The sequence below is a fragment of the Pleurodeles waltl genome, chromosome 11, assembly GCF_031143425.1.
Source record: "Pleurodeles waltl isolate 20211129_DDA chromosome 11, aPleWal1.hap1.20221129, whole genome shotgun sequence".
NCBI lineage: Eukaryota > Metazoa > Chordata > Amphibia > Caudata > Salamandridae > Pleurodeles > Pleurodeles waltl.
This window is the reverse complement of record NC_090450.1, coordinates 340,501,672-340,526,025: the sequence shown is the minus strand read 5'-3', so window position 1 is coordinate 340,526,025 and position 24,354 is coordinate 340,501,672. Positions and strand designations below refer to the sequence as shown.

Genomic DNA, 24,354 nt, shown 5'->3' with positions numbered 1-24,354 from the left:
TTTAAGAAGGTCTGACTCAGGATCCCTAAACAGGCATGTAAAATTTCGTCGCAGATTCAGAGTGTTTTAGGGATAGCTTATTACTGTAGTTCGGCACCCATATGGGATTCACCAGGTACTCCTGAGCGTTTTCTAGATAAGCTATCAGCCCTGTTGAAAGCCAATGGGGTGACTGAATGGGGGCAAATTATAAAGGGCTCTGAGCCAGTACCTTGGTTCATATTTTTGTAACAAGCGGGTGATACAGTCTCTAAGTTTAAATATTATCAATTGTCCAGTTGGGTCAAGTCTCTTCAGAAAGGAGAAATTGGGAAGAGTCCTTGGAAGGAGAAATTAAGGCAGAAATTTATTGATAAGGAAGTGGCTTTGTTGTATCAGGCATTGTTGGGTGTGGCAGAAGAGGACCCGCCGCTTCCGTTGTTGGAGTGGAGTGAGGTCTTTCCAACCCTGGATCTTGTTAGTTTATGGAAATTATCATGTTCTAGACTGTAGTTTACCATTAAATCGTCAGCCATGAAGAAAAATCATTTGTTTACTCTACATAGGGTCTATTGGACACCGGCGAGACTGTCAGCCATAGGAAAGACTAAAAAGAATTGCCCGCATTGTGGGTATGTTAGTGCAGATGATCGCCACATGTTTTGGCGGTGTTCGAAGTTGACGAAGTTTTGAAAAAGTATTGAAAGAATTCTTAAGGAAATATTTAGTTGGGAGCTGGAGATAAGTTCTTCAATTAATATTTTTGGGGTATGCAACCAAGAGTTCTGAGGTAAGAAAGCTACAATGCAGCAAGAGTATTTGCTGTTTGTTCTGATGCTTTTGGCCCAACATGAAATCTGTTGTAAATGGGTTTTGCCTTTACCTCCCACAGTTCAGGAGTGGGAAACATCAGTAAATCGGGTATGCAAATTGGAACTAATCGGTCCCGCTAGCAGGAGAGATGAGTTGTGGTGGATTTAGGAAAATGCTTTTCAGGAAATTACCTCTAAGGGTTGATCGCCTATCTCTTTTTTTTTTTGTTTTTTTGTTTTGTTTTTGATAATTTGAGTCCGATGATTAAAACTCCTCTTTACCCATTGGCTGGCCTCCGGTATGATCGCAGTACAGGCAGATAAAGCTGGTTGCCAGTGCAGTGATTGGTTAACGTTGTGTGTGGCGGGACTGGAGCGTGCTAACAGGCGGTGTGGCCCGATGATATTAAGGGGCCCGTGCTTAGAGATAGAAATCCAGGGTGTCCCCTGCCGGAGTGGAGTAGTGAGATGAGGGCAAAAAAATAAAGAAGAAAAGTGTAGAAAGATGTGATTAACATGCCTTGAAGACTGCAACCTAGTTGTTCAAAATTTGAAATAGGTGAAAGAAACTTTGGAGATAATCAAATGTGAGATGGTTGTAGCTTACAAGGCACATTATTTATATGGAATGACTCAAGTAATACTAAGATGAAACTCCAATTTACAGATACAACAGTTGGATCATGATGCATCTTGTGAACACATCAATTTAGAAAGTAGTCACACCAGACAATATAACTTCACTCTGTTAGAGGAATTTCCTAGTGCACCATAGAACAGCCAGTAGACTCCTTCAGTTCCAAAGCATCTATACAGAAGGTAGACTTTTGAATTTCCTACTTGATTTGCAATTTATAAAATGTGGGCACTAAAGGCAATGATTACAAATCATCATAAATCCATGGCATTCAGCAATCCCTTTACTCCCATTCAATCCATCACAATGTCGTTCCCCAATCAATGTTGTATTCTTATGAAACACTGGCATTAAAGAGAATATATTGAGATATTAAAAATGTTTTTGTAAATCATACAGCATATCCATTTCTGCATCTGATAGTCATAATCACTTTTATCATCCTTAAAATGTTTGTTCAAATTTAACAGTATGCCTGCACTTAGTTGCAACACATATTTAATACCAATGCATCAGAGAAGGAAGTAGTTTTTCTGTCATATATCTTGCCTTTCTAGGTGCGAGCTCAGATGTAATCTGATGTAATCTCTCTATGGGCTTTTAACCAGGCCCACCGCACGCCCATGAGTTTGGTTGGAATGTGGGCTTGCCTTTTAAAACTCGCTTGCTTTCATTAGTGGAAGGCATGCATTCGTCATGCCTTTTCCGGTGTTTAGCCCTTCTCGAGCGGACCGGCCAACTACTGAAAAAATACGAGGCTCTGTGTTTTCCGTATGGTTTATGGACTACTTTTTTCTATTTATTTCCTACGCAGCGTGATCTTGCTGGGCAGTAGTCAAGCGCTTTGCACTACATCAAGCCTGTTACATGGATAATTGCATTTTTGTCGATAATACGTTTGACTGCAAGCAAACTTCTGTTTTACTATATATTTTCAATTTATGTGGCAGGAAATATCCAGTTCGGAATTTACAACGCAAATAGCTCTTTCTCAACCAAACGCAAGACCCATTGCATTGCAAATGCTTGTTTCCTTTAGTAAGCACTCTATGGCATGCATTTTTTGATTTCCATAGGCCAAATACATCATTATTCATTTGCAATATTTGATGCATTTATCTTCATCATTGTGCAACAATGTGCAAAACATTGACCATGTTTTTGATATTATGCTTCTAGTTCATGTATTGATGTATTTATTTGAATAGCTCGTGCTTAGGGAAAGGCATAATTTCTTAAAGCTTTAACATGAGTGTAAGGGAATTCTCACACTATTTCTCTCACATTACATCGGAATCACATCACGGGGTTTATTTTTCCTCAGAATAAATGGTTTGGACAGTATAAATGAGCTGTTCACCATGGCCTCCGTAAGAGAGTTGGAGAATTGAAAGACGTTCAGAAGAGGAACATGGTTCCAAGCTGAGCTATAACAAGGCCATCAATCCTTTTTGCCTCATAACGTTGTTCCTGTTGAGACCTAATTTGCCATCATTTCTCTCGGAGGCCTTCAGAGTGGAGAAAATGATGTTAAGGTATGAATGTGAGTGAGGCTGTTAAATTATGGAACCCTCAATATCAAAAACATATGATACTGAAAAAGAATACCTGTAGGGATCCTTGAAAACGCACCATAAAAAATGGTTGCCTTTTTCATAACATTTACTTCCTGTGTATTTGCCTCTTCCTACTGTAGTATTGATTTCTACAATTACTTTGTTACACTTACTCTGCATTCCCCTTTGCTTGAAATAATGCCTTTTATGTGAAAGGTTCTAGAGTGTACACACCTGTGATGACGGGTTGCTAGATTAAACAATAAATCAAAAAGCCCAGCAGTCTCTGGCAAGATTGTTATGTGCCCAATACTCATTATCTCTAGGTAAGAAGGAGATGAGTGGGTCAAAACGAGTCCATTCATTCTGCTCACCCTTGTAAAATGCTCCATGCCTGGTTTTGCTGTGAGGGTCAAGAATGATCTTCTGGACGTGTTAACATATGAATTGTAAAAAAGTAACAATACTGAAGTTGGTTAGCAGAAAGTAGGGTGATCACCTGACATTGAGGCAAATTCTGGACAGGACTGAAAAGAATTCAGGACAAAGGGTCAAAGTCCAGGACACAAATTCAGGACGAAGGGTCAAAATTCAGTACAAAAATTCAATAACAAATGTCAGTTTTACAGACACTCCCAGGAGAGGCCATGCCTCACTGTGTTTACCAGTGCATTTATTTACTCGTTTTTAACATAGCACTATTTATTCACTGTGGTATTTTTGTGATTGCCTCATGGTATGCTACATTCAGGTGACACATTGTCCTAGCTCAGTAGTAAAGTAATGCCCTTCAGCACTGTCAAGGCCATCACCCCTACCCAAATCTACTCAATCTTTCTTGAAGAAAAAGTAACAGCAACATTTTGATTATGTTTCTGAACATTTTAAAACCCCTGGCAAACAGTTTGGGAAACATTAAGGTAATTAACCTTATACTAGTTTAAACAAATTGAACAAAAACATCTGCCTCACCCCAACTGCCCAAGGACTTTCAACCTAAAGGAAAATGTAATGCGACAGGGCAGATGGTGTGGGCGACAGTCTCACACCTAATGTCAGGATGTGAGGTACCCACAACTTGTCTGTAGTCTCACAGCACTAGAGTGTATGTCTGGGACTCTACATTTATCTCAGAACTGGGAGCCATGACTACCAATCAAATATAATAAAAGAAGAGGATGAAATTGAGATCAAATGGGAGATCAATGGCAACTGATTCAAACGGTTGTTGCTACGATCTGGATAAATAGGGAAGAGAAGAACATGTTTGTACAATTCCTAAAATCAGACAAGATGGGTCCACCAAGACTTTCGGAAGGCATTGGGTACCTGGAGAGTTGTCTCTGCATACAGGAGAACACGCGAAGAGGCACTGTCAAGTGGTTGAACAAGCAGCACCTACCCACCTTGGCAAAATTTGCTGGTGCAGGTTGTGCAAGGCAATTGTCCGCTTTGTCCGTGTCTTAAAATGTTTTTGAAAAACCAAAAAGCCAAACTAGTGATCTGGGTTATCCCTAAGTGTCAAGTACACATAGAGTCTTCAAAATATTTGAGATGCAAATTGCACAAACAAAATGTAAGCATTTTAAAATGTAATTAGTGTTTCTTTAACATATGGCACTGTTTTACCCTTTATATACAATTAGCCTCAGATTGATCTCGGAACCAGTTACCTTTCAATACCTAGTGAATAATATCTACCATTCTCCCACTGATTTACAGGATGGAAATCTCTGCAGAGCGTCCCGGTCCCTCCGAGCCCAGTTTGCTTTTTGGTCTTCTTTTCTGCTTTCTTTAGTGGGCCACGTGGCACTAGTGAAGATAGTGGGCTACTCTGATAATAGTATTATTTTGCAAACCTTCCTCTGCTCATCCTTCATTCCTTCTTGAGACATGCCACACATCTGATTTGGTCGCTGGAGCGCTGTTGAGTAGCTCTTTCTACTCTAAAGCTACCCAGGTGGATTAGGCCTTTTGGACTTAGAATGCTATTATTCAGCTACACAGGTCCAATGGGTGGCTCGCTGGGTTTCTGCCCACCCCCTGCATAAGATGGGGTTTATTCGTAAAGACTTTTAAGGAGGGCTTACTGCACTGCTCATTGTTTCTTACTGACCATTTTTACGGATCACCATCCGGGGTTATCATGCACAGATTTCTCTTGCCTTGCTAGAACCTGTAAACTCAATGACATGAAGAAACCCTGTGTTCCTGCACTACATTTGCTAAGCCTTCCCACTCGCACAGTACAGTTGTGCTCAGAGCATCTGCATCAGTGGCATGCTGCAGGTGTCTTAAAATAGGGGTATTTGTTTCTGACGGCGAGCTACTAAATTTACAAACCCTTTTGGCAGACTACCATCTTCACCCGGTCAATTCCTTACTTAAAACCAGCTTAAACAATCATTAAATGCCCTATTTCATGTATGCCACCTAGCACTAATCCTACATGAGTTGTGCCAGAAGCTCTACACCATAGGGACTGGTGCCAAACTGATATAATGGGTGTACAGACATTCCTACAACATGGAGACCATTCCAGGTCTTCTCATTATACTACCTGGGTGATTGATGTGGCCAAACCTCAGCAACATATGGACTGGACTAAAATACTGGACTTTCCCCACAAAGTATTTCACAGCTGTCACTTTAAGTACATTCATAGGACTTCCTTGGGAATTCATTCCGCCCATGGCTTGCCATTGGCTTTGTGGTTTGTAACTCACATTTCGTTGCCTTCAGTTTGCTGGCTTTATTTGTTTTCAGATAAGCAGCTTGAGTTCATCCCTTCCCTTGCCCAAACCTTATTTACAGTATCCTTCTGAGGGCTCTCTTTCTGTAAACAGGCCTGTAAATCTTGTTCTTATCTCATCACATTTGCTGTGCATTCAAACAACAAGGTCAAATGTCAGGCTCTGTCTTCAGTGGCACCTTAGTGTTTACTTTTTTTCCTCTGACTTCAAAGTGAGACGATTTATGTGACAATCTTGCTGGATACTGGGGTTAGGAAAGAGTTTTTTCTATCACATGACAACATTTAAATAAACTTCAGAATGTATCAGAATTAGGAATTAGAAGTACATATGAAGCACATTTTTTTAATTCTGACCTATGCTGGAAAAAAATACCTTTATCTGATTAAGACAAATCATTGTATTGCAATTTCCACACATCATCGTCTGCACTTTATAGTTTTATTTGAAAAACTGTATGTCTGTGCACATGTAATGGTAATTTCAATCACTTGTTGTCTGTAATGGCAGTGTGCTACCACACCATGCATACTCCACTCCACTTTGCTCTGCACCACTCCACACCACTGCACCCAACTCTGCGTCACTCCACTTTACACCACTCCATGCCACTGACCTCTTCTCCACTCCACTCTATGCCACTGCACTCTCTTACTTCACACTACGCCTCTCTACTCTGTACCACTCTTCGCTAATGCACTTTACATGCCTCTATACCAATGCACTCTGTGCCTTTGCACACTACACCACTCCAGTCTAGGCAACACCAATCTAGTCTACACAACTCCACTCTATATCACTCTGCAACACTGCACTGTACGCCACTATGCTAATACAGTCTATGCTAGTGCACTTTACTCTGTAACACCCAACTCTATGCCCCTGCACTTTACATCAATACACTATACATCACTCTAATCTACTCTGCAACACTGCACTCTGTCACAGCACTCTATACCACTTCACTCTATGCCATCACACACTATGCCACTCCACTCTATCCTGCACCTCTCCAATCTACGCCACTTCACTCTACTGTGAAACATTACACTTTACGCCACTGCAGTCTGTGCCACTGCATTCTACCCCACTGCACCCTACCCTGCACCGCTCCATGCCACAGCACTCTACTTTGAAAAATCTATTATGTGCCACTGCACTCTACGCCACTCTGCCCTATTGCACTCTATGCCAATGCACTCTAAACAACAGCTCTATACACCATTGCACTCTGATACTCTAGTCTGCAACACTACACTGGCCACCACTGTACTCTGTACTACTGGATTCTGCACCAGTACACTCTATTCCACTGCACTCTATAACACTCTACTCTGCATAACTCCATCCCACTGCACTTTACAGCACTATGCTCTGTTCTACTCTACACTACTCCACTCTGTACCACTCAACCCCACTGCATTCTATGCCACTCGAGTCTACTCTGCACTCTATGCACTGCACGACTCTACACCACTGCACTCTCTGCCACTCTATTCCATTGTATACCACTCTACTGCACTGCACTCTGTGCCACTCTATTCTGCCCCATCCCACATTGACACTGTACTCTTCGCCAATGCACTCTAAACTTCACTGTACCCCACTGCCCTTTACTCTGCACCACTGTAATCTACGCCACTGCTCTGTACCCCTCTACACCACTGCACTGACACTCTACTCTGCAACATTGCACTCTCCGCAACTGTAATCTATGCCACTTCACTCTATGCCACCCCACTCTGCATCACTCCACTCTGCGCCACTGCACTCTACAGCATCATACTCTGCACCACTCTACACTACTACTCTCTGCACCCCTGCACTCTGCCACACGAGTCCACTCTGTACTCTGCAACTGCACCACTCTGCACTACTGCACTCTCTGCCACCCTATTGTATGCCACTCTACTCCACTCTGCCACTCTACTCTGCCCCATGCCACTGCGCTTTACGCCAATGCTCTCTAAACAGCTTCACTGTACACCACTGCCCTCTACTCTGCACCACTGTACTCTATGCTACTGCTGTCTGTGCCACTCTACTCTGCACCGACACTCTACTCTGGAACATTGCACTCTCCACTACTGTACTCTACACCACTCTATTTTGTACTACTGCATTCTACGCCACTGCACTTTATGCCACTCTACTCTGCATCACTCCACTGCACTCTACAGCACTATACTCTACACTATTCCTCTCTGCACCACTCTACACCACTGCACTCTATGCCACGCGAGTCTGCTCCGCACTCTGCGACTGCACCACTCTACAGTACTGCACTCATTGCCACTCTGTTGTATGCCACTGCACTCTATGCCACTGTAGTCTTCCCCACTCCACTGCACTCTAAACCACTGCGCTCTACACCAATGCACTTCAAACAACTGCACTGTATCCCACTGCACTCTACTCTGCACCACTGTGCTCTATGCCACTGCTCCTATGCCACTCTACACCACTATACCACTAACATTTAGCCATGCTGAATAGAAGCCATTGTGGTGTATAACATGGCTAAAACAAATTTGCAAAGCCAATAACTCTTGCGTAGATGAGACATCTTGGCTTTGCCAATGTTTGTTAGTACTTTGAGGTAGCAAGGTCCCTGAAAGAACTGTGAATGTGTAAGCCTTTATATCCGACTGGGAAAACTGATCTGTCCTCATTACATTTTGTTCTTTAGTTGGAAGGCTGAAATTACCAACAAATGCTGTCCGTTAAGCCTTTTTTTAATCACAGACAACAGACAGCAACCCGAAATTACGGGCAGTCCGTTAAAATTAGGGATGGGTGGTCACCCTAGGAGGTAGGCATCTTAGTGTTAAAAAAAAAAAAAAAAAAAAGACCTCTACATTTAAGAATTTAAGTAGAAGTGCAGGATGGATTCCCTGCTCATCCACCTCACTATTTCTTACAATTCCAGTCAATTGTTGACATAAATAAAAATTCACATTACCTCGCAACTCAGACCTGTAGGCTTTACACACACCTTATAAAGTATTTGTAGGTAATAGCACATTTACAACCTGTAATGGGAAACAACAAGCGGAAGATAGAGAAGAACCAAAAGTTATACCACATCCCAGGAAAACAACTTTGCCACAAATGACCAAACATCTACCAAGTTCCTTCGTGAAAAAAAATACACTACATCACTAAGCTTGCAGTCAACCATGCTGGCAGCCAAAGTATCATTGCTAAATAAGAGTGCTAGTAGTTCAGTTACATTAATAATATTTAGATGGCAATGCCTAATTTAGTAACACAAAAATGCATTAATAGAATATGGCGGTAAAATGTACAAATGTTACAATGCATTAAATTAGGCTTAATATGTAAGTACAGTCCAGTGAGGCCTTCATCTGTTCAATTTGTTTACCTTATAGGTTTCATATTGGTTGCAATGTACAGGTGCCTAATTTGTTCAAATCATCCATAACCCCTATATCTTTGTGGAATCTCTGAATTGGTTATAATTGTCCCAGCTTGGTGCCATAGAAGGGGTTTTCAAATTTTTGTCCTGGAATATCGCAGGGCTGCACCAGAAATCTGATGACCCTCAGTGGGTATTCTTAGTGACCAGCATCAGCTTTGCTTAATTTTAGGAAACCTGGGCACTCAAGTCTGTGCATTCAATAGGCTTTATGGCCTATAGTATTGAAGCGTTCCTGTGCATCAGGAGGCCTGCTTATTTGGGTTCACATATGTTTACATTTGTTCTTTTAGAAAAATGGTGACCAATTCACCTGACACTTAAGGACTGAATATTTGGACCAAAAACTGAATGTTGGTGAACCTACATAACATCTATAACTGTTCAACACCTAGGAACAAAAAGTCCCCTACCTTAGTCTCACTTGATTAACATCTAGCTAGTATCATCGACACACCCTCTGATATCCTTGCAGGGGACTTTAATGTGACATATGAACTGTTAGAATTGATGTGTAACATCACCAATCAAGTGGATGCAGATTGGGGAATTCCTAGTCGCAATGCTGCCCCTCTAGCAGTTGCTACACAGTCAGCATCCATCACTGTTATGCATGGTTTCCAAGCCTGTAATGGCTGTATTAAATCAGATGAAAGGTCACATACATTTGTTAGAGGACCTTATACAAGTAGATTGGATTACTTTAGCTTGGATGTAGCACTCTGGCATAGCTTAGTTGATTTCATAATTTTAGATAATAGAGATAGTGACCACAGTGTGCTGCAACTAATTCTGCTGTGGTGAGCCAAAAGACAATGGATTAAACCCAGATCTTTGTGACTGAGGGTGAATGTTTGCACTGTTCAGCATTCTGTCCATCATATTTTTTATTTTTTTTTGCATTCGTTGCCCTAAGTGGGAAGAGAATGCCCAGGTGTGGGTCCCGCGCTCACTGCGTCACTGGATTCAAGATAGCCTAGCTGATGAAGGGTGTTTAAAAGGGAAGATGAAGTAACCCTGGAAATAACAGGCCTATCAACTTAGTGGATCACGTACAAAAAATATTTGCTAAGCAGGCCTTAAACAAACATCAAGTAAGGTTGCACGAGGCTCAGGCCTTATCGTATCTAGCTGGTTTTAGAGAAAATAACCGCTTCATTGACCAAGTCTTGAGGTTTAGTATGATTTGTTGGAGATACTAAAGGTTAAAAAAAAGATTCCTTTTATGTGGCATTTGCTGACCTGAAAGCTGCTTACAATCTTGTTCCCAAAAAGAAACGATGAGACACCCTCCGGTTGGTGGGGATTCCAGCACACATAGACATTATAATAAGAATATACAAACACAGTTATGACTGTGTTCTATGGGGGCACTTATGGCAAGCTACCTGCGCATTGCTGTTGAGTGAGGTGTAAGACAGATGTGCGCTCTAGCCCCCAAGTTGATGTCCTTATATTTAATAGAGCCATAGATTTTTGGAATAATTATATTCCTGGTGCTATTAAGATGGATAACAATTTTGTTCCAAAGTTACTTTTTCCCGATGATGCCCTCCTTTTATCTCATACCCCAGTGAGATAGCAAAAGCTTTTGGAAAGATTTCTTGTGTTTTGCGGTATTAGGGAGTGTAGCCAAATATATGACCCTGAAGCCCTATAGGTGTTTTAAAGGCATTATGAGGGTGGAAGGATTAGCACTGGAAAGGGTGGACTATAAATCAAAAAGGATATCAACCTTCAGTGGAATGCCCAAGTACAGAAAAGTAGTGTATTCATGCTACATTGAGCAGCTGCAACTAGGAAGATGTATTAAATGTCATCCACTAAATCAGTCTCCCCAATGATTTAGGAATATAGAGCAAAGACGGTTAACACAACTGAGCAATACAGTTTTTGAGGTCATTATTGCATCTTCCACAGAGAACTCCTTCTTCACCCCTTTACCTTGATCTCAGCTTGAATAAACTAGGTTATATAACAGTTCTTAAACCATTAATGCATTGGGTTAGATTGCCAAGTTCCCCAGAGTTATTGCCATATAGAAGAGGACCGAAGAGTTAGATAATACATCTGCTTTATTGTGAATAGCTCAAGATAATTTATGGTTGAAGACTGTGTGACTGTAAACTATTTGGGTCGACCCTCTAATGATTAAAATAGCTATGAAGGGGATTTTAAAAGCTGTTTTTTGGAGTTATGTTACAGTGCAATCCCCTATTTTCAGACAAACAAAGTCTAACTAATACGTTTTTGACTCACAAACCCTTTCCCTGTTTTGAAGCATATATGGGTCATATTTTCCCACCACTGGCCCTCCAAATAGTATGTAGTCAGTTTGCATTTGAAGAAACAAGTGTAATTTGGGAATTTGTTGACTCCACTGGTTCTTGTGTTTTTTATATGTTCATTTGCAGGTGCACTGTGAGAACCCGAATCATACTGAGATCTGGATGATGCTTTTCTTAATCATGCTATGTGCCCATGTTATGTTGTTCAATAAAACAATAAAATAAGCATTAAAACATGGAAAAGTTGGATGAATACCAGTAGACTGTAAAGAAATTGACTACAAGATTTGATATACAAACAATTTAGTTGGACTGCAGCATACTTCTTTAAATGAACACAAATGCAGAGTGAAAATGTTGATGCTTACATTAGTCTCTAAGACAATTGTGTTCACAATTTTTTAGTTGTGTTTCATGATCAGTTGGCTAGGGATCAGTTCATTGGCCATTGCTCAGACAGACAAATTCAACAGACATTTTTAACCATGGGAGATCAATCTTTAGAAGATGTTATGAGGTTGTCAAAAGTGTGAAACCAGCACAGATTTCCTTTAAGGAGCATAAAGTCCTGCCCAAATGTAAATGATAATGTCAGTGCGGTAATCAACAACCAACCAGTACATACAGACAACAACAAAATATGGGAAAGAGTTTTTAAATGCTCTAACATATGCTTTAGATGTGCCAGTTCCCCACACAGCAGAGACGGCAAAGGATGTCCTGCAAAAACTGAAACATGTCTTAAATGTGGCAAGATGGGCCACTTTGCAAAAATGTGTCAGAGTAGTCGAAAAACAAGTACGAAAGTCAACAGTGTGATGGATGATGATGATGCAATTGACCAACACATAGTGAAAGAGTTTCAGGACATGATTGTGGTTATCACTGATAAAGTTGTGGCCAGTTGGAATCCGAGTGAATGTGGACACATCCTTATGTTGACATTTTAGTAGGAGATAAAACGTTACAATTGTTGGTTGATTCCGGAGTGCGCATAACCATGGTGACTTCAGAAGAATTCTGCAAGACATGGTATAGATGGTGTTGTTCCCATCTGATAGGGCTCCTGTGTCATAAGATGGCAAGAAAATCTAATTTGAAGGATTAATTGAGGACATTTTATGGGTTCAAAGAGTGCAGAATTCCAGGTAAACTCTACAAAGTGGTAGGAGGACTCCGCATCCTAGGATGGCTCCACCAGGGTCTCTTTGGGATGGTGCCCAAACCAGGGGCCAGTTAACAGGTAATGGTTCTCCAATATCAGCCCACATCGGATTTTTTGAAAGTGAATTTCCCAAAGTGCTTTCAAGTGACCTAGGATCTATTGTGGGCTTTCAGCATAAAATAAATGTAAAACAAGGAGCAATGCCCAGTTAAGCACAAGGTTAGATATGGGAAAGAGTTTTTAAATGCTCTAACATATGCTTTAGATGTGCCAGTTCCCCACACAGCAGAGACGGCAAAGGATGTCCTGCAAAAACTGAAACATGTCTTAAATGTGGCAAGATAGGCCACTTTGCAAAAATGTGTCAGAGTAGTCGAAAAACAAGTACGAAAGTCAACAGTGTGATGGATGATGATGATGCAATTGACCAACACATAGTGAAAGAGTTTCAGGACAGGATTGTGGTTATCACTGATAAAGTTGTGGCCAGTTGGAATCCGAGTGAATGTGGACACATCCTTATGTTGACATTTTAGTAGGAGATAAAACGTTACAATTGTTGGTTGATTCCGGAGTGCGCATAACCATGGTGACTTCAGAAGAATTCTGCAAGACATGGCATAGATGGTGTTGTTCCCATCTGATAGGGCTCCTGTGTCATAAGATGGCAAGAAAATCTAATTTGAAGGATTAATTGAGGACATTTTATGGGTTCAAAGAGTGCAGAATTCAAGGTAAACTCTACAAAGTGGTAGGAGGACTCCGCATCTTAGGATGGCTCCACCAGGGTCTCTTTGGGATGGTGCCCAAACCAGGGGCCAGTTAACAGGTAATGATTCTCCAATATCAGCCCACATCGGATTTTTTGAAAGTGAATTTCCCAAAGTGCTTTCAAGTGACCTAGGATCTATTGTGGGCTTTCAGCATAAAATAAATGTAAAACAAGGAGCAATGCCCAGTTAAGCACAAGGTTAGATCTGTACCATTTAGCCTTAGGGAAGACCTCAAACTAGAGCTAGACAATCTACAGAAGAAAGGAGTGATTGACCCGATTGAGTCAAGTTTATGGTTATTACTGCTTGTTGTATTGCGCAAGCTTTATTGTGAAATACGCTTGTGTGTTGACTCGAGGAACCTTAACAAGGAAATCTGGGTGGATTGCTTACCCCTGCCTGGATTAATGACCTGTTTAGAAGAGCTAAGAAGTACTGAATGTTTTTCTAAAATTGATCTAACATCTGTATACCATCAGGTGGTGTTGGAAGAGGCATCAAGGCACTATACTGTGTTCACCTATTGGAACTTTTCAGTTCTACAGAATGCCATTTGGGTTGGTATTTGTGGCTTCATTGTTTCAGCAAATCGTTCAGCAGTTGTTAGAGAACTTTCAGGGGGTTCCTTGTGTTTCAAGAAGGTATGTTTATTTTAACAAAACATTTGGAAGATCATGACAAAGTGGCCAGGTCAGTACTTCACATCTTTGAGGAAACTAAAACAGTAGAATAATAAACTCAATAAACACAATAACCTATTGAAAATAAATACAGTGGAGGGACTACAACAGTTAAAATACTTATATAAAATCATAACAAATATTAGGAAATTGACAATACAATGGACTAACCTTTGTCTTATCTCAACTTCCATGGTATATATTTTTCACAGGTAGACCTACATAGTCCCATTTGAGTTAGAACCTCTACTGATTCACCAATTTGGTGGTTTGTTGATTCAATTGTCTTCCCTGTCCACTCAGGGGTATTTTCCTGTACTTTTGCCACTCTACCAGCATTCCACCAAAGTCAACCCTACACCATAACTGCATTACCACTTTTTACTTTTACCGATCACTAGGGCTGGCTTTAGGGTGGTGCGAGCAGTGCGGCCTGGATTGGGGGGGGGGGGCGCTCACCTCAGCGGGATGCTGTGTTTAGCAACTTATGAAACTTGCGATTTAAAAGCACCTGCTGAAAGGTTCCTTGTGCGCCCAGACTTTAGGAAGCAATTCAAATGTCAAGATACCTCTTATGATTAATGTGCCTGCTAGAGAGAGAGAGATCAGAAATTTTTCCAGTTTTGACTCGCCATAAAGTAGCACAGAGGGTTAAAGTGCCTGCTGCAAAGAACAGAACTATATTTTATGATTTTATGTGGATAGCAGAGTGGATTAGTTAAGCCAACCTCTACAAGCGTTTTAAAACATGCATGTATGTGAAAGGGGGACTATGGAGAGATGAGGAACACATGCCAGATGGTAGTTTGGGAATCCAAGGAGGTGGTCATGGGGCGGGGGGGTGCCAAAAAAGTCTGTTGCACAGGGCGCCACCAGTGCTAAAGCCGGCCCTGTCGATCACTATAGCTAGCTTCCCTTTTCTTCACAAAAGTACTGATTTTTATACATAGTGCATCACCAGGACGAATATACAGCTGTTTGGTGGACTTTATGATGTCATATCTATTTTTCATTGTACCCTGTCCATGTAACACTCTATTCAGCATAGCTGTTTTATCCACACTACTTGTGCTCTTATTAAAGGATAGAAGTGGATTTATGTCCTCTTAGTGACTCAAATGGGGACCCCTTTGTGAGAGAATGTGGTGTTGTATGATAAAACCATAATATCGGTTTCACGGCTTCTTCTGCATCATAATTGCTATTCCTGGCTCATTTTACACAATCACCTACCAATTTATTCATCCTCTCCACCAAATCATTGGGTTGAGGATGATAGAGTGAGCTCTTTAGATGTTTTACACCTGACTGATTCAAAAACATTTCCATTTAATGATTGATAAATTATACTCCAGTATAAAAAATAATGGATTCTGGGAAACCATCCCTCATGAAAATATCTTTCAAAAATCTAACAACATTACCTGCAGTAGGTGTCGGAAAAAAACAAACTTCAGGCCATTAGCTATGGTAGTCCATTAGTACAATGGCATAGCGTAAATGGTAAGAGAGAAAATTGAATGGACCTACCTTGTCAATTCCAACTTTCATCCAAGGTCTCTCGGGTATGTTTGAATGAGTCTGAAACACAGACACTTTGAGGTTTCCCATGCGTTTTTCTCACCCTTGTTGAATGTTACAATAATCAAATTCAAGTGGACAAAAAATATTTTGGGACATGACAAAGAATTGTGCCTGAAGTAAGGTAACTTGCTTGCAATTTAGAGTGACTGATGAAGGGGCAAATTGCCAATTAGCACTTCGATCTTTGAAACAGTCAAAGAATATCCAGAGGCTTCCCTAACTGTGAGGTTGACTGTACAGTTTTTGGGAAGGAGCTCTCGAGGTCGCTCAATAAATTTGCAACATTATCTGCAAAAACAGTTTGAACTCATGATGCTTCCAGATTTAAAACCATGACTCGTAGAAGGGGGAATAAGATGGCAGCCTGTTGACACAACCGTTTGCAGCTCTTCCTCAGCTCTCCCACCCAGCCCCTCAATGGTAGGAGCATGACTGATCCAGTAACCCAGTGATGAGAAATGCTTGGACGGTAATGCTGCTTGGCTTGCTGGCCCAGCTTTTATGTGATTTATGGGAGCGGCATTTTGGAAGGCCTGCAGTCGTAACAAGCAGCTCTGCCGTGTTTAACTCCAACTCACAGCAGGGCTTCTGCAGATTCTACATTACCTAAAAGCAACGCAAAGCTCATCTGCTCTCCGTCAGACTGCACACCTGTTGGTTTGCCAAAACAATGTATATATACATTTAAGGCACATACCCTATCATGTAAGACATTTTCTTTGTATGCAGTCTGTAAATCTGTTTCAAATATATTTTCTTGGCATTTTCACCACTTTTCTTGATTCACGTCAATACAGCCATCTTCTGTATCAGTAAACTGTAACAGCCAAGCTCCAACCAATATGTTTTTGGTCTATTGAGAAGTAACCTACTGACTTCATGGGGGCTGAAAACAATGTATACATAACCTTATTGTAGTCAAATTAAGTGTTACCATATACATAAGTTGCATTAACGTGCCTTCCTTGTCACCATTTTCAATGCAAGTAGAAAGCATAATAACTAATAGAACACTCTAATATGTTTGCAAATGTCTGTGCTCATGCAAACGTGTATACTGAAATGCACCATTATTCCTATAACAATGTTATATTATTAATATGGATAATATTTTGACATCAATATACATAACGTACAATAGAGCATGCAAAACAAGAAATTATGTAGAAACAAGACCTTATCTTACAGTGTAATATTCATTCAAATTTGGAAAAATGTCATATATAAAAAAAAAAATTAGTTAGTTCATGTACATACATGTGGAACCCACTGACCAATATTTAAACCCTAGTGCTGGCGTTATTCTCGTGTGCTCACCAAATAACCCTACATGATCTCAAAAAATGCCCATTTGGTGAAATACCTTTTAATATGCAAATCTAAAGACACTCCTAGTCTTATTTTCAAATCTCCAAATCCATTCTTAATACTGCTGAATACAATTAAAAGAATTGATGAGACGACATCAGAACCATACCCAACGTCTGTTACAGGACTCAAATACATAGATTGACCAAAAAGTATGTTAACTTACCACAATCTATCACCTTCAGTATTCTGTTGCACCAAAATCCAATTGCCTGATCTAATACTTGTATTGGGGACCTTTTTCTGTAGATACAACCATGCACTATCCCAGTTATCATGGGGAGGCACCCCTAGCCTTTCTGTAAAGTCTGCAGCATCAAATACAGCAAATCTACATCATTTCGCTATTCTCTATTGTATTTAACATTTTATGGAAACAGTTCTCTTGCTATTATTCACCCAAAATGTATTCCAATTATTGATCCGTAATTAATCCATCCTCATTAAAACCTCAGTTTCCCAGATACTTTTGTTGTCAGTTCCAAATATATATGAACTCACCTCCATACAGATAAAAGATTGCTTTAAAAAGCATCAGAAATTCTTAGGACCTTAGTTACAGATTTTGTCTGCAGGAAACCTGTTTCCCTGGGCAAAGTGTGATCTGACCAATGTGCCAGGTTATCGATTGATAGCCTGTCCTCTCAAAGTTTCTCTGACCAGAGGGGTGTCCATACTAGCCAAAAATGATATCTGACCTCCAAAGCGTCAGCTAGTGGACAAGTGGGGAAGGTGGGCGGTGGTAGAGTGTTCTACTTTTGGTGACACGTTTACTATCTGTTTGAAATACAGATCGAATCTAGATGACCCAGCTCCCTTTTCCATACTTGAAGTTGAATTGTCTAATTGGCCAGTTCCTTCGATTATTTGCGAAGATCTGAATCTTCATCTAGAAGTAGGTTGGGGAATGTTAAATAAATATCTTGGGTGAAAACCTCAGGTGTTCCTGGCTTTGTCTTCACTCATGAATAGCCACGGGCTGATCGATGTATTGGGGGTTAAGCAACCTAAAGGTCCAGGTTATAGTTATTTCTCATATGCACACAAGAAATTGGTAAGGCTAGACTATTTCCTGGTTTCTATCAATCTTCAGGCCGGTCTCGATATTCATAAGTTTCCAATGCCCTTTTCAGATTATAACCCCCTATTCCTCGAGGTATTAGGCTTGGTTGGCTTAAAACCACGTGCTAAGTGGACATTTGAGAGAGAGCTGCTGGTTCATTCCCCATATGTAGATTATATGGCAAATTGGATAAAGGAGTTCATGGAATTTAATAGCTTCAGTACCTCAGGTGAGAGGGTTTGGGGTGCTTTGAAGCCTGAGATAAGGGTGAAATCATTAGATATGTAGCACAGGTGCAGAAGATACAACAGGAAAGAATCAGAAAACTGTATGACCGGTTGGCTAGTTTGGAAAATCGAGCGAATCAGGCAGGAGCTCAATACAGTCCAAATTCAAAGCAAAGTTGTGCTTGTCAAAGCAAAGATCAACAGTTATTATACTGAAGTGATTGCCGAGAGGTACCAAATGTATAAAAGAGACTGTTAAGAACTTGGGGAAACATTGAGTAGGCTTTTAGCCCTGTGCACTAGACAAAACCAAGTCCAAAATCATATTGACTGTATAAAAAGAGCTGACTGATTAATCATCACAGAAGCTATTACAATTACTAAAGTCTGATGAATATCATCAAACAATTTATTGTGACAACACATATGGTCCCTTAGAAGCAGTCCAGATACAAGGGCACTATTTTAGTGCAGAGATTTGTCAAGAACTGGAAAATTAAATATCTGCAGAAGAAATAGCTAATGCTCTTAAAGTAAAGCTGCAGGCCCAGACAGAATTCTCCTTGAATTCCATTAGGTGTTCTATTCAGAAATAGCCTGTTGGTTCTCAAGCTTTTTTTTTTTTTTTAGCTGTTCAAAGATCTAAGGTCCTTCCCCCTTCTTGGCAGGGCTCTGATGTTGTAGGTTTTCTTTAAAAGAACAAACCTTCATATAAACCTGGCTTATACCGCCCGATAACTTTGGTTAATTTGGACCCTAAATTGTATGCAAAAGAACTGGTGGCTCGGTTGGGGAGGGAAATGGCGCATCTGTTTTTACTGTGGCAGCACGGGTTTGCCATGAGAAAGGACACGTCTGATCTTGTTAGATGTGTAATTGCGCTGTTCCATATTATTGAAGTTACTAGAGGTCAGATGGCTATGATCCTCCAGGACACCGAAAAGGCTTTCGACTGCGTGTCTTGGAATTGTTTGTGGTCAACTTTGGCACGGAAGGGATTTGGTCCCCCAGTTAGTTGAGGTAACTAAAGCTTTTATTATAATCCGTATGCTAAGCTCCAGATCATGGAATGTGAATTGGGTGCCATTACAAGCTCAAGAGGGACAAGACTGTCCTTGCTCCCCAATCCTTTTGCCCTTTATATTGATACATTTATACAGCAAATAATACAGTGTCAAGATATTAAGCCAGTCCGTGTCGGGTAATATGATACTAAGGTATCAGCTTATGCGGGTGACATAGGAATAATCACCTCTGACCCCAGACTGCATTAAAGGGAGGTTAATCGGCTAGCCACTGAGTTTGGGAAGGTCTCAGGTTATTTGTTAAATCCTGACAAAATTCAGATAATTTGCACAGATAACATTGGTTTTGCAGGCTCCCTTAGGTTAGATGCTGCCACCTATCTAGGGGTAAAGGTTTCAGCTAAAGTTTGTGTTATTTATTTATTTATCAAATTAACTTTGAGCCGTTGCTCAAACAGGTTAGTTCTGAACTGCGTTGAATTCACAGACTACATTTAACTTTGTTAGGGAGGAGTAATGTTCTTAAAATGATCATTCTGCCTTAGGTACTCTGCCTATTTCGTGCCATACCCATCAATATTGATAAGATTTAGCTTAGGAAACTTGACTCAGTCTGCACTAATTTCATCAGGCAATATCAAAAAGTTAGGCGAGCTCTCACATTTCTTTGGCTTCCGCAGGATCAGGGAGGTTGGGATGTGCCAAATTTTCTGTTTCATTATTGGGCGACTTTTCTCTGTCATATGAGTATCTTGTTGTCAGCAGAGTATGATTGCCCAGTTGAGTCAGGCATGAATCTGATTCCCCTCACTATTTATGAGCTTGCAATGGGCATTCAAGCCCGCAGATGTTTTCTGCAATGGATTGAGCCAAGCTACTACAAAAAAAATAAGTTTAAGGTTGTTATCGCGGCTTGGAAGACGTGGTATAGTGTTTGTAAGAAGATCGGGATAAAACAATATAATATTTATACTCGTCTTTGGCGCTAACCTCTTTTTCCAAAGATATCGTATGGCTCTATTGGCAGGCAATGGGCACAATCTTGACTCAACACGGTCGTGAATCTGTATTCTCTAGGTCAATTCTCTTTTTCTAGACTTCAGTTGGACTATGGTTTAAATCACCGAGCTTTTTTCAAATAGTTAAAATTAAAGGATTTTTTGACTAGGATTAAACAAAATTCCCTTGTTTGGCTTCATCTTGCAGTCCGGCTGTAATATCGGATCCATTTATAAGAAACTGATTAATACTTTACCAGATGATCTTGAACAACAGGAAGGTGTTTGGACACATAAGCTGGGGGGAAGAAGTTGTAGTTGTACAAACAGTTCCAGCAATAGGGCGTAAAGTCCTTCTTTCTTCTAACTTGCGAGCACAACATTATAAAACCCTATACATACTATACTTTACCCCTGATAGGCTTTTTAGATGGGGAATGAAGTAGGGCAATAAATGTCCTAGATGCAGTGAAAGCCTGGCAGATAGGTTGCTTATGTTTTTTAGTTGCTGTAAACTGCAGCCTCTCATAAAGGGAATTCAGTCATTTTGGCGACAGATTTTTGAGTGAAAGGTTCAACTTACTGCCAGCATGATGCTTCTCGGGTATGATTCTTTTTTTGAGGGGGATTTAAATGAGTTGTATTTTATTTTATTTTTGTATCACTCGCAATAGCACGTCTTCTTATCACAACGGCATGGAAAATTGCAGAACCTCCTTCAATTTATCTCTGGGTTGGGCGCTTGCTGGAGGTTTATAACTTGGAACAGTCCTAATACAAAAACAAGGAGAAACGAGCAAATAACAGTGGTAAATTGATATGTTTTATCTATATGGCTCCCCCATTGACTAGTACTAGTTGACTGGCCGGCAGTCTGGACAGAGTTAGATACAATGGCTCTGGAATGAATATTAGTTGTTTTATTTTCTCTGTAATTAATTTTGTGCAAATATCACATATGGATGTATTGCACTTATTTTGCTTTTGTATGATCATTATTGGTTATGCATTAGTCTGATTTTGTAACATGATTGTGAGATATATAAGATATATAAATACAAATTTTAAAAAGGAGCTCATGATGATTTCAGCATCTCATTATGAAATTCAAATTATCTTTATTTGAATGTCACACTGTCATAAATATATAAGATAAAATACTAACAGCAATATAATCCAATATATAAATATACATATATACACACACACACACACACTAATCAACAGTAGTATCTCAAAATAGCCTAGAATTAAAAAGGGATACAGCAGATTTAAATAATGAGCCCACTCTAAAGCATACCTCCTCATCATTCAATTCTTGTATCTAACACAACACCGCCCTGCAGTTATTAAATTTGAGCTTTGCAGGAGGGGTATTAAAATTGTTTAGTAAAAAGACTATAAAACTTGCAAAGAAAGATAAAGTGCATGTGAGACTTCAGAGACACCATTAGAGGGACATAAGCAGACACTGCCACTTTTATATTGACCTAGAGGGAAGTACAGAGGTGTATAATTGTGCCTGCTCTAAATCTTAAGAAAAACACCCTAGCTCATTGACTTGGTACAAGAGCCAGGTAAGGCTCCAGGCTATAATGGGTCTTAAGGAGGCGTACAACCTGACCATAGTTTTTCAAGTTCATCCATTTTCCTATTTATTATTCTACTCTCCAAAAGATAGCAAGATTTATTTTTGTGGTAAACAGAAGTTGAATCATGATAAAGAGGCGCACAACCCTTAGCTAGTTAAGCTCTGTTTATCGTAAGCCAACCACAGGATTTTATACCCACTTTCACATAACAGACAGTCTCTAATAATATGATAAGTGTTGTATGGGGATTAAACCACATAAAAATCCACACATTGGGCTCTGTTTTACAAGATGTTCCATATAATTAGGGCCCATTTCCTTGTGGCAACTATAATTTGGTGCAGAGGGCGAGACAGAGAGAAGACACCTGCAGAAGCAACTTATCTCTGCCTTAAATTACTCCAAAGGTCAGCTCTGTATGTGGCCATAGGTACACATTGGCTTTTATACATCTAAAGGAGGGGGATGATAGGCTTCCCACTTATAAAGTATGATAAATTAAAAGCAGCTCACACATCATGCCTAAGCTTAAGATAGCAGTTAGCAATGTTTGTTGCTCAAGTCCCAGAGAAGTCAAATAACGCCCCTAAATAAGGAAAGTTAGACATTCTTTCAAACCTGTTATTGTTAAAGCTTAAGGTGTTCCTCCTTAGATGTTTTGGGCCACAGACTATATGAGATTTATAAAAGTTTTTTTACTGAGTCAGCCATAAATTGGGTAAAAGCACTGACTAATCAACAAGAAGGGCATTTGGGGTGCGGGCAATAAAAGCTGTGTGGTCTGTGTATAAAAGAACAACTGGAATGGGATCCCCATCCACCATAAGCACATCTGAACAGGCTTTAATTACTCAAGGGTTGGGTTTATTACTGATAAAAGGTAAGGGTGCAAGAACACATTCCTGATGCACTCCTCAATGTGAGTGAAGCTAATCAGAGAGTTTGCCACTTGGTCCATACCTCTCCCTCGCTAAGAGATCGATATGAAGGACAGATAGAAAAGTAGGTATACTCAAGCCCTAGTTTGTATGATAGAGTCCATAGTTTTGATTGAGTGACATAGTCAAATGCAGATGTAAGATATTTAAAGGCTAAGTAGAATTGGAGTTGGTTAGCAGTAGTATATTTACCTAGAATGAGATGACGATTAAAGCACTACTCCATTGTATCCAGCCACTCCCTAAAGCAATGCTGACAAGCTCTAAGTGTATTGTTGTCACAAGCCAAATCGTGCATTCTGCTATGGATGACTCTATATATATAATTTTGCCTATGGAGTCGATACGCAAGATTGGCCTGTAACATCTAGGTTCTGCTCACTTTCCCTTTTTAAATCTCAGTACTATAATCGAAGTGGACCATGAACTAGGTATCCATATTATTAAACATATTAGTCAGGAGCAGGGCCCGTAGTACTGTATTATATTTAATAACATAAATAGGGTACCCCTTCTGGTCCAGCAGCTTTACTCATGGAACTCAACTGGATGGCTTCAGTCACTTTGTCCCGGGTAAAGTTGAGCCTGGGACCTGTGACCACATAACTGACAAAAAAATAGGTGTTTAAGAATGAGGAGATGGGCAATAAATGCCCTTAAAATATTTCACCCAATCAGCAATAGTAATATAACCTCTGATTTTAGAGGCTGGGCTATTAATTATAATTGACTTCACGGTTGACCAAAACAGCTTCAGGTTCTTTGATGAAGTAGCAAATACTAGTTCCTATTTTTCCTTACTGTGGTTGTATCCTTTTTTAAAACCGAAATATAAAAAGCATGAGAGGCGATAACCACCTCGGCAATCCTAATTCTAGCAGAAAGGCATAAATCAGTTTGCGGCAGAACAAGATACATCCAACCAAAGAGATAGATGGTGACAAGGATTTTGCATAGAAATAACGCAACTCTGATGCTCTTAATTATGTTTACAAAAACAACTGTTATATGATCTCCTAGGATCTTTTCAGAAAGAAAAATCATGATGCTTGGTGTCTCTATTATCTTGAAAAAGGCCAGAAGGGCAGCAATCTAAATGTGTTAACTCCACTTGTAATGTATGGAGTTTTGCATTGAAGTCCCCACAGAATACCAAGTTAAAATTACAAGTATACGATTTACTAGCTTTGGTTTAAGTTACCAAATATACTATACAGCAAAAAAACATTCTTAGTAACTAAACTCACAAAATCATTATTATAAAAGGTGGTAAGGTAAAATTGAAAATCATGCCTGCCTTTTACAAAGTTAATCTCTGTATCTGAGCTAGTAGACTCCACCAATAATATCCTAGTTTGTAGCGAAATATTAACAAAAATTAAAACCCTACCTTCAGCTCGTCTGGAGCTGGAAGAGGAAGCAGATATAGAAAAACAAGCATACCCATCACAGCAAAAGAAATAACCCAGGTTTCCTG

At 40.0% G+C, this 24,354-nt stretch overlaps 1 protein-coding gene across 3 annotated transcripts in view; it reads left to right on the top strand.

Annotated features, from left to right (window-relative positions):
* The window catches only part of FARP2 (FERM, ARH/RhoGEF and pleckstrin domain protein 2), a 1,575,889-nt gene that overhangs the window by 945,530 nt on the left and 606,005 nt on the right, over window positions 1-24,354 (top strand). The gene's annotated exons all lie outside the window — the stretch shown is intronic.